Raw genomic sequence first — 10,629 nt, 5'->3', positions numbered from 1 at the left:
GAGCGTATTACTGCTCATGTATGCATTCATAATAACGTACACTATTTATTGCTCTGAGGGGCATAATTCCAGCTATCATCTGTTTATGGTTTCTATGAACATCCAGCACGAATGTTATGCCTTAAAAACGGGCACTATTACTCCGAACTTGTCTGCGATTTCTTTGTTTCAGTGTGTCTGTTTGAACCGTGGCGAGTTCTTCTTTTGTGTACCGCACCGTTCTCGCCTTCTTAGCCTGTTGCAGTGACTGCCTGAGTTTCATTCAATCTATTTTACGATGCTTTGCTCGGCAATCACGAAGTAGCATATGTGCTCACTGAAAGAACTGATCCTTACAGTGTTGATTGCTCTGAGACGCACAAGCGAATATTAATGAGCTCTGTGCACCTCAAAGGGCCCGTGTTGCGTGCTAAAAAAATTGTGCCTAATGGTAGTTCCCCTGGCTTATTCTCTTACGACCCACTAGTCTATGTGCGGCATTGCCATGAGGTCGATGGGAGGGCTGTCACGCTATCAACACATGCAGTATGCGATGGTGCCAGCTCGCGGCCGGCGCATCATGCCACGCAGTCACGTGTGCGATGTGCACAGCACTAGGCCGTGAGGAATGTGCTGACATCGGCCTCACGGCCCCAGCGCCTGACGGCCAGGCTGTGTCGCCCGGCGGAACGTGCACGGTATCGGGCCATGAGGGATGTGTTGACAACATCAGTCTCACGGCCCCAGCGCCTGACGGCCAGGCTGTGTCGCCCGGCGGAGTGCACGTATCAGGCCATGAGGGATGTGTTGACAAATCAGCCTCACGGCCCCAGCGCCTGACGGCCAGGCTGTCGCCCGGAGGGATGTGCACAGTATCAGGCCATGAAGGATGTGTTGACCACGTCACTCTCACGGCCCCAGCGCCTGACGGCCAGGCTGTGTTGCCCGGAGGGATGTGCACAGTATCAGGCCATGAGGGATGTGTTGACAACATAGCCTCCGGCCCAGCGCCTGACGGCCAGGCTGTGTCGCCCGGCGGGATGTGCACAGTATCAGGCCATGAGGGATGTGTGATAGCATCAGTCTCACGGCCCCAGCGCCTGACGGCCAGGCTGTGTCGCCCGGCGGATGTGCACAGTATCAGGCCATGAGGGATGTGTTGACAACATCAGCCTCACGGCCCCGGCGCCTGACGGCCAGGCTGTCGCCCGGAGGGATGTGCACAGTATCAGGCTATGAGGGATGTGTTGGCAATATCAGCCTCACGGCCCAGCGTCTGCCGGTCGCCCGACGGGATGTGCGCAGGAGCATCTCTTGAGCGTTGTAACGGGTCAAGAGTGTGATACAAATTTCGTAATGTCCTGTGAAAGGGTGCAGTCATATTTTAATTCCTCTCAAATCCACAATCGCAAAATGCTCTGGACGCATCTCGTAGTCCGCGATCAGATCTATTTCATGATACCATCCCGCGCTGACGCCTGCCTGCGCCACGGCAGGGCGGGACAGCGGGCCCGCCCCCGCGGCGGCGGCGCGGGACGGCGGGCCCGCCCCCGGCCCGCCCCTCCTCTGTAGGCTGCGCGGTTGCTGCCAGCGGATTGGAGGAGCCGTGGGGCGCGCGGGCCGTGCTACTCATGCTGACTCTCCTGCTGTCAGACGGAGGCGATATTTGACACTGGGTGGTTATATGCGGCACGTCTCACGTTCGTCGTGCATGTAGCTTGTGCTCAGCTGGTTTTTGTGAATTGGGTGGTTCCCCATTTATCTTAATAGTGTGATGATTCCTGGTTCGGTTTTTGTTTTGGAATTGCTTTTTTCGGAATTAGTCGTCCTAGACATTAAGAAGAGGCCGTTGCCTTTCATCACGCCGGTCTGTCACATACATCATTCCATATGCGCGCATCACATTTGTTCATTGACTATTCGGATCGTTAAGCAGCAGGACGCGTTGCGGGAACGAGCGTCGCGACCAAAGGCGTGGACGGCGTTGTGTCAATCATACAACGTTAGGTGCAAAGAGACATCTTTCTTTGGGAACCATATGACAAACAAACCATACTAGTGGGTATCAGTGCATTGGAAACCTGCTCTCCCATACGTTTTGAGAGCCAAGCGGCTTTCGGATGTGGTATCGGCGCCCCAGCTCACGAGTCAGGCTGGCTGACAATGGTTCACCATTTGTGAACCACCACCCAGCCTACACCAAGGTACGGCTGGGAATGCTGTTTCAATCGGTGGAATCGATCACTTGGTAATTGTTTACGTTTTCCGCAGCTCTGACCAAAGTATTTAAAAAATGGCATTTTTTGACACTGGTTGCTGTGGAAGTGCTGTGAGCCTGTGCAGCTTTGACTGCCGGGTTTACCTCGATTCAGGCGCTCACTGTTGCGTTTAAGACCGGTTCGAAAAAGTCGAAATTGATCGATATCTGTTCTATTGATGGTGCACCTGTGGACCCACCTTGATGAGGTCGCCTGATGATTTGTGAATCGCGCAATGTCCTGCACGGTGCAGTTGGTCTTACAATGTCACCTGCTCTATCCGCCGAGATTCTATATCAGTCTGTCAAAACTACCAGATCCAAGTTTTTAACGCGCCTAGCCGTTGAATACGTCCACGCGCTCACGTCCATACGTCCTGCGTCCAACGGTCCTGGTCTCGTCGGTGAACGGGTCCGGTTTCGAGCCATATTTTGTCTTGCATAATTTTTCACACGTCGGAAATTTATGTCAGTCGAGTATGGAAGGCCATCTTGCTTGTTTTGCAATGTTGCAGGAAAATCGCTTGTGATCAAAGGGCTTGCAAACCAGTGCTGTAATTGACATGCGCCCGCGTGATCGGTCGAATATTATGCGATCGGGTGGGAAGTCAGTTTGATCCCCTTAGGCATTACATTGTAATAAAGCTGGAAATACCAACTTCACTGGGTAGATGGGACCATATGCGAATTTCTTCGCATATTTTTTAGATCTCTGGGTTGTGACCTTCAAGGCAAACTACGTCAGTGTTAAACTCGAGATCAGTGCTCAAACTGTGCTCTCAGACTCCCTCACCTAATTGGCATTAAAGGGAGCGTCCTCCTTTACGTTCCACATGTTGTTGGATTAGACGCGTCAGATTTGATCGACACTACCAGTTTGCTCGAAATTTGTCTGAATAGCTAAGAATTTTTACTTGAACTACGCGCTCCTGCGGGAAAAACCTCATTGGACCCCCTGCTCACCACCATAAAAGTAATCATTTTAATTTCCCTCGCTTTTTCGAACGTGCGTGTTCTGTTCAATTTGCAACACACTAATTTGTTAACACACTTGTCTAATACTTGTTGCGAAAGCAGAAGACATTCTTTTTAGAGAAAAAACTGCAAGCATGGGCTCGTATCCCGTGCGTTCAACGCAACGTTGTACTGTGGTTATGATTTCTTCCCTGTGGCGTTGAGCACAGTGGCTCTTTTCGAAGCTCACTTTGGCTTTGGGAAACGGAGTCTATATTATATATATATATATATATATATATATATATATATATATGAAATATGTATAATATTATGTATATTTGGTCTATAGTCAAGCATTACTTCAAACTTCAACCAATGCGCTTCTCGGTAATTCGCCCTTGTGCTGTTCGATTTAAAGTTGGCGTTGAGAACTAACCTGGCCAGCAATTTCCTCAAGCAAACATTTCATCAATGTCATTTGAGTTCGGTGGCCTCTCATGACCTTCATGAAGACAACATAATACATTTCTTGAAATTTGTGGATCAAAGTGGTTGTCAGAGCTACTCCTGCATGCAAGTTTCCAATTTAACAAGCAGTTTAGTTTTGACCTTGATTTACTGATGCGCCTTCGTAGCGCAAGGTCATTTCAGTAAGTTGTAAACCCTAATTGCAACTGCCTTACCGGCTGTGAAACCAATTCAATGTTGCATGGATTCGTTTGACACTACGTTTCACATCAGTCTGGAAATATTTCCTAAAAATCGCCTTCGCTGAAAACCATGGCCTGACCTCGACCTGCTTCAGATGAGCGACCGAAATAGTCGTATGTATATTTTTTGCACCCGAAAAACAGAAGAAGTATTTAATCATGTACAGCTAGACAAAGTTTGGTGTCGCTTCACCTCTGTTCGGAAGTTATGCTGGGAGAAACCTGAAGTGATCTTAATTAACCTCACCCGAGCTCGTACGCATTTACAATTTTTCCTTGAAATGATACCAGGATAGCACGAAATGATAACGAGCCTACCTAATGCCTAGTGTCGCCGTTTTTTCTGTCGAAAGTGTTGCAATCATCGCACTTTTGCGTCGAAATAATTCGCCCCCGTTGCCACATTATCGTATCCATCCAACTACAGACCGGCAGCCGTGGTTGGTGGCCAAGTAGTTGACCATTGGTGTTGTTTGTGATCATTTGACTCCTTTTTTGGCTCCATCTGTTGCTGGATAACCCGGTAGGCCAACTACAGTCAAACACAAACGGAGCATTTTTAAGTCTCTACGGCTTCGGTTCTGAGTATGGAGTAAAGTGATATTAATATAATGATGCTATATGAAAATAGTGTAGCTTTCTTGTTACCACACTTGAAAACTCAATGCAAATGGAAAATGTTCCCGCCAAATTGTAGGTAGCAGCATGCTTTTTTTAACACGCGTCCGGGCGGCCGGCTAGATACTCTTCGCTCGGGTGGGGGTCAATTTGACCCCACTAAGATCTCAGGAACTAAGAAAGCTGGAGGCACCAAATTCACAGGGTGTGTTGACCTGTAGGTGAACTCACTTAGGTCAAAGTTTGGGGTTCCTAGGTCATGGCCTTTGGGTCAGATAAGGTCAAACAAGGTCAAATTCCAGGTTGGTCTCCAAAGTGCCCCGGAACGAAGATAACTCTCTGAACAATAGGTCACATGCCCAGTTAAGGCCAATGGCCTTGCTTGACCTTTTGAAGGTCATGGTGACCCAAATCATGCAAGGCTGCTCTGAGTTTTGCATTTGAATAAATTACAAAGCTTACGCTGGGCAGTATGTTCCTAAAAGCAAAATGTTGACCTGGGTCACTTCAGGTCAGTAACCTTCCCTGACCTCTAAGGACTCCATGGGAGATGTAAAGTGTGGCTCCTGCCGTCAAGAAATTCGAAATGAGCACCAGAAAGTATCCCATACACAAAGCCGTAGACTAAGGAAGCAGGTTGGTTTTGACCTTGGTCTGACCTTTATATCTGACCTTAGGTCAACGTGATTTGCTCATCCAATATTTGTGTTGCCTAAGAGAGCATCTCAGAGATTATGGGTTCGTCTAACACTCCGTTGTCTCATCAGATTGAGCAATTCCCTAGAAATTGTCTTCGCTGAAGCCATGGCCTGACTTTAACCTGCCATAGGTCAATGACCCTACGAGGTAAATATAAGTTGTTGGTGTAAAAAAATCTGCTATTCAATTGTCTACAGCCATACAAAATTTGGCGCGGCGCAGCCGCGCCATTCGGAAACCATTCTGGAAAAACCTTGAGGGTTCAATTTGACCCCCACCCGAGCGCGTGTTGGAATCGGTCTCGCACAGTTGCAGAAAATGGGGTACAGCTGCGCTTGCACGTTGTGAAGATCTTAACTTATAAGGTGCGCGGCCACTGGATCAGGCAAGTTGTGACCCGCGGGTTGTAAAGGTTACCGATTTATTACGGCGAGTGTCACACCGCGATGTGTTAAGGACTGACTACTTCACCCTACACTTGAAATTGGCTATGGAACGAGAACAAAACCTGAACGCTGAAGCGCGTCTCATTTTAGGACGTTTCAATTCTGCAGCAGGGGGCTGGTCATGTCCCTCGAGGTAAAAAACGCACATGTGAGCAAAGCCCCATGTGTGCGCATTGAGAAGTAAACTAAATCAAGAACCCACACTGTTCTTTCCGTTTACCAGAGTTGTCGCATCGATGTTCGCATTTTGGCGACTATCGAAATGCTATGTCTGCGCTATTAACCACGTCTTTTATGTGTCACATCCCGATGTCACACCTGCTCGGTACTCGCTCAGCCCGCAGCTTGTTCGTACCAAATGCTGGCTTGTGTGAATGTCAGTTGGATGGGGCCATTCAACAAGTCATGACTCAAAGTCTTACGAAATGATTTAGTGTAACAGGTGGGGACAAAGCGGCACGCGAGATAGCCGAGCACTGATACTGGTGAAACTGACACGCAATGCCGTCCGTTCTCCGCTGCGAGCTTAGAACAATTAAAGTGGCAGCTTATCTTGATCCTGTTCTGCAGCGTTTCATTGAAAGTGACACGCAACGCGACTTTTAGAGGAAGGCCCGTCTCGCGATCGATCGCGGGCAGAGATGGACGCTGTCTAGCAGACGATGCCAGACCCACCTGCAAGGTCCCATGTTCCATGGGCAAATGGATCAGACGAGTCGCCTATGGCGAACCTGCGAACTCCGTGCCACCAGGCTACGTGCCGTCACAAGCCTGCGTGTACGTCTCATGCGGCGCGGGTGCCACGTGCAGCCAAGCCAAGCATCTCTGAGAACACTCTCGCTTGTGGGGCGACCCCGTGTCCCGCAAGATCGACTGGCTTACTTGGTGTAGAAAGCACGGCGTGTGTTGTGGTCCAGGAAACGTGACGCCGACTCTTTGAGCAGCGGAGAAGATGGAATGCGCTGCGATACCGAGGTAGGCGGGTAACCAGGCGCTCAGACACCGACTGGCGGCCGGTCGGTTTGAGTGAGCGTTATGCTTCGGTGAGTTTTGCCACAGGTTTTGGAGCGCGAGGTCTGGTCCTATGAACCGCATCGTCCGGCTTGGCGTGAGTGGTCTGCCTCGGTGAACCACCCGTCACGCGGGGGTGTCGCACCCCCCAGTGGGGCTCGCCGTGCCGCTCCGAGCGAGGCGGCGTCCGCCGCGGGCCTGCCGTCTCCGGCGGCGCCTCGTCCGGCCATGTGAGACCGGGCGCGTCGGCGGCGGTCGCGGCGGCGCCGGTGCGCGGCCGTGGCCGCGGCGGCGGCACGCTCCGCCGCGGCCGTCACGGGTCGGCACCGCAGACCCGCGCCGGCCGCGGGACGTGCTGCCGGCGGCGGCGGCGGCGGTGGCGGTGGCGGCCAGGGTGCCGGCTTACCCGCACCCGAGGGCACACGGTGCTCTGTGGCCGCCGCTCCCTGCCTTGTCTCAAGGCTCGCCTCATTAAGGAAGCCCAGTTAATTTGGTGTAATTGGCGCTGCGGCATCATGCATGTTTCCCTCGGCTCCGGCAATTGCAGCGGCGCATCTGTCTTTGAAAAAGCTGGGTTTTAGGCAAATGCGGTTCCATGAATCCTAGAGTGAGCGGGCCCGCGGTGCTTTGAGCGCGGATGTTTCCCCTGATGACTATTCATGAGTTCTGGTCGGCGGGGCCGGGGGCGGGGGGGCCTCTGATGCGGTCTGTGCAGTCACACGAGTACTGAATCATATCGTCCAAGGCCTACTGATGTCGAAGCTCCCGCTCACCTGCTCACCCACGTCGTCCGGGGTCTTCTGATGTCACCGCTCCTGCTCACCTGCACACCCACGTCGTCCGGGGTCTTCTGATGTTGCCGCTCCCGCTCACCTGCACACCCACATCGTCCGGGGTCTTCTGATGTTACCCGCTCCCGCTCACCTGCACACCCACATCGTGCGGGTTCTACTGATGTCATCGCTCCCGCTCACCTGCACACCCACATCGTCCGGGGTCTACTGATGTCGCCGCTGCTGTTCGCCTGTCTCGGTAACGGTGCCGGTCTGCGGCTGTGAGTGATCCCGTCCCGGCACCCCTCAGACAGGATCGGAGTGTGGACACGTGCTCCCCGCCGATGTGACGGCGGCCGCCTCGCGCCTTGTCTCGGTCGTCGACTGGCCTCTGTACGTCGCTGCGTCGAGTGCGCCGCAATCCCTCGTCCCAGGGGCGAGGCCGGCTTAACAGTTACGGTACGCGCATCGTAACCAGCAGGAAACGTCACGGAGTTACGACCCGTCTGCCACGAATGAAGAGTTGATACTGTCGTGCAGCGGCTTGGGATAACGCCTTGCGTGTGGTGAGCGGGTCATTCTTGGCTGCCTTTGGTTGCTGGCTTTATGGCTTTATGGGTGGCTTGCTTTCACTTCATCCTGCTCTGTTATGCAGCATAATTTGTCTACGTATGGGGAAGACGTACTGCGCGTGATGGTCGAGGCGTTGCAATGAAGAGAAATATTGATGGCACCCGCGTTGACGTAAATCATGCACGATAGTGACGCGGGCGCCCGAGTATCCGCCTGTCGGCTGCGGTGCATGATCGTGTTATCGACCCCATGTCTGTCTCGCAGCTCGCGCAGGAAATGTGTATCTCCGGGACGGCGGGGGACACGGACGTGCACCCTCGTGTCAGCCCACATGCTATCAGGTTTGGCTGTGGTGTCGTGTCGCAGGCAAGCTTCCACGTAGGCATGTATGATGTGTGAGCGGCCATACCTTTCGCTCGTTCGCTCGTGCACCTGCAGGTGCCGTTCCGGCCACGCGTGCAGCGGGTGCCGTATGGACGGTCTGTGTGTACACTCGTCCCGGGGACGCCCAGGCGGCTGGAACTGTACATGCGCTGGGTCGGTCCGTAGATGACCGCGCGCGAGCCGCTGGCGCCGGCCTGAAAGTGTCCGCGTCCTGCTTACTCAGGCCCTGCTCACTCCGGAACTGTGCTAACTGCTCGGAGCTGTGAGTGTGGTTAAGACCACTCGCATCCAGGCCGGCGACCGAGGGGCGTACAGCTTCTAACGGGATGCGCCGAAGTCCGCTCAAGCTCGTTCTCTCCTCGTCATTTCGTCCGAATACGCTGTTTTGTTTTGTTCGCTCCGCCCGGCTCAGCTGTTCGCTGCGGGCCGGCTGACGCGGCGCCGGCGCCTGGATGCGTGAGGACAGCTACCGGCCGCTGGCGTGCTCGCTTTTAGCGAACTGGGGGAATCGGGTTGAGAGAACTGTCCGACGCTGTTGAGTCAGTTATCGTCCTAAGATCATTCGACGACTGGTCATCTTCAGTATGACTATTTTGCAGTGCGAGTGTGGTAATCTGACCTTATTGACGCACTGATTGGTTGGCCCGTCGCGTGGCAGCATGCCGCCGGCGCGACGCTCCGCTTCTCGCGCGGCCGTGAATGCACGTAGTGAAAACCGTTGGAAAGCTAGCAATCTGGCGACGATAATGTTGTCAATGACTGGCGCTAGTCCAGCTCTCTCCTTTAAATTCGTCTCGTCCCGTCGGCAGCTTTCTTGCACGCCCGTCAGTGCGCGCTGGCGGCGGTTTGGTCGCCTGCCAGACACGTCCCTGGGACTGGGCGCGGACGGGTGGTGGTGTGCCACAAGCTGTCTCGTTAGTGATAAGTATCAATCCCGGACCCGATTGCCATGCGTTATATCAGGCAAGAATTCGTCTTCGAACGGAACTCTGAAAGTCTCGGCTGTGCCACACTGTCCGTAACGCCTTGATAGCGCTTCTCTCCCCTTGCCCATCACGCAGCTTACGGATTGCCACACTTGCATAGGTGTTTATTGCCATAAAACACGAGGACCGAATGCAGAAGTTGGTCTTGCTATCTGAAGAGTACCAGGTTTGTAGGCTCTAATTCGTTTCATGCAACAACAAATATTATATAATCCGTTCTATGCGACGACGAATGTGTAACACCGTTATCGTGCAAGAATGTTCTGTAGATGCGGCAAAAAGCGAGGTGTCGTTGAGGATTACTAAAGAATTCCGGAGGTAGCGCTGCAATTACATTGTCACCCTCCCGAAGTGTCGTGCGCGCTCGCCGTCTGGTCTCGTGACGCGCTGACCCTTTCCCCATCGACTTGTGACCTTCGAGGACAATTTTGTTGGAATGCGTGTCAAGCAGAACGGAGGAGTCTTAACAAAAAAGATGAAGGGGGTATGGGGATGTGGGAATGGAAAGCTCAGGACCTACTGCTATCGCGTCTTGGGAGCAATGAAAATTGTGCCGCACGGAGGACTTTTGAATCTGTGTTTGTAGACTAAACTTCGTTTCTGATTTCCATGTTTCTGGACTTGGGACCGGGGCACCGAGGAGGGTAGGCGGAGGGTTGCGGTCGACGGTTGCAGTCTGACCACGACGGTTGTGGTTAGGTACGGTTACGATAACGGTACTGTCGGCGTGCTAGACTAAAAGAGAACAAAATATGACGGCAGACCCGTTTGCGATGCATGGCAACTTGTATGTGATGTACGGCAATTTTTGGTGATTTTGCGGCATCGCTCACGATTGACCGGTCAGACAGGGCCAGACGAGACCATGCCACGTCTTTTACCGTCCGCTAGTCTTACGATGTGGGCAGAAAAACTGATGCAGATTGAACAAGTCTGCGTGTTTTCAATGTGTGACCGGACCCTGGACCCGGCCGGGGCCAGTGGCTGCAGCCGCCGGCCGGGCGCGCTCGCGCGCCGCCGAACAGCGCCGGGAGCCGACAGACCGACCCGGCGGCCGGCGGCGCGGGTCATCAGCCGGCTCCGGCGCGGCGGCGGCGGCGGCGCGGCGGCGGCGCGGCGGCGCGGCGGCGGCGCGGCGGCGCGGCGGCGCGCCCGCCCCCGGCCGGCGCCGATCTCGGCCGGCCGCGGCCTAATCAAATCCGAGCGCCGCACCAGCGCCGGGACCGCCGGTACCGT

The sequence above is a fragment of the Pollicipes pollicipes genome, unplaced genomic scaffold, assembly GCF_011947565.3.
Source record: "Pollicipes pollicipes isolate AB1234 unplaced genomic scaffold, Ppol_2.1 Scaffold_7231;HRSCAF=8579_pilon_pilon_pilon, whole genome shotgun sequence".
Lineage (NCBI taxonomy): Eukaryota > Metazoa > Arthropoda > Thecostraca > Pollicipedomorpha > Pollicipedidae > Pollicipes > Pollicipes pollicipes.
The sequence above is the reverse complement of the archived record's forward strand: the minus strand, read 5'-3'. Positions refer to the sequence as shown.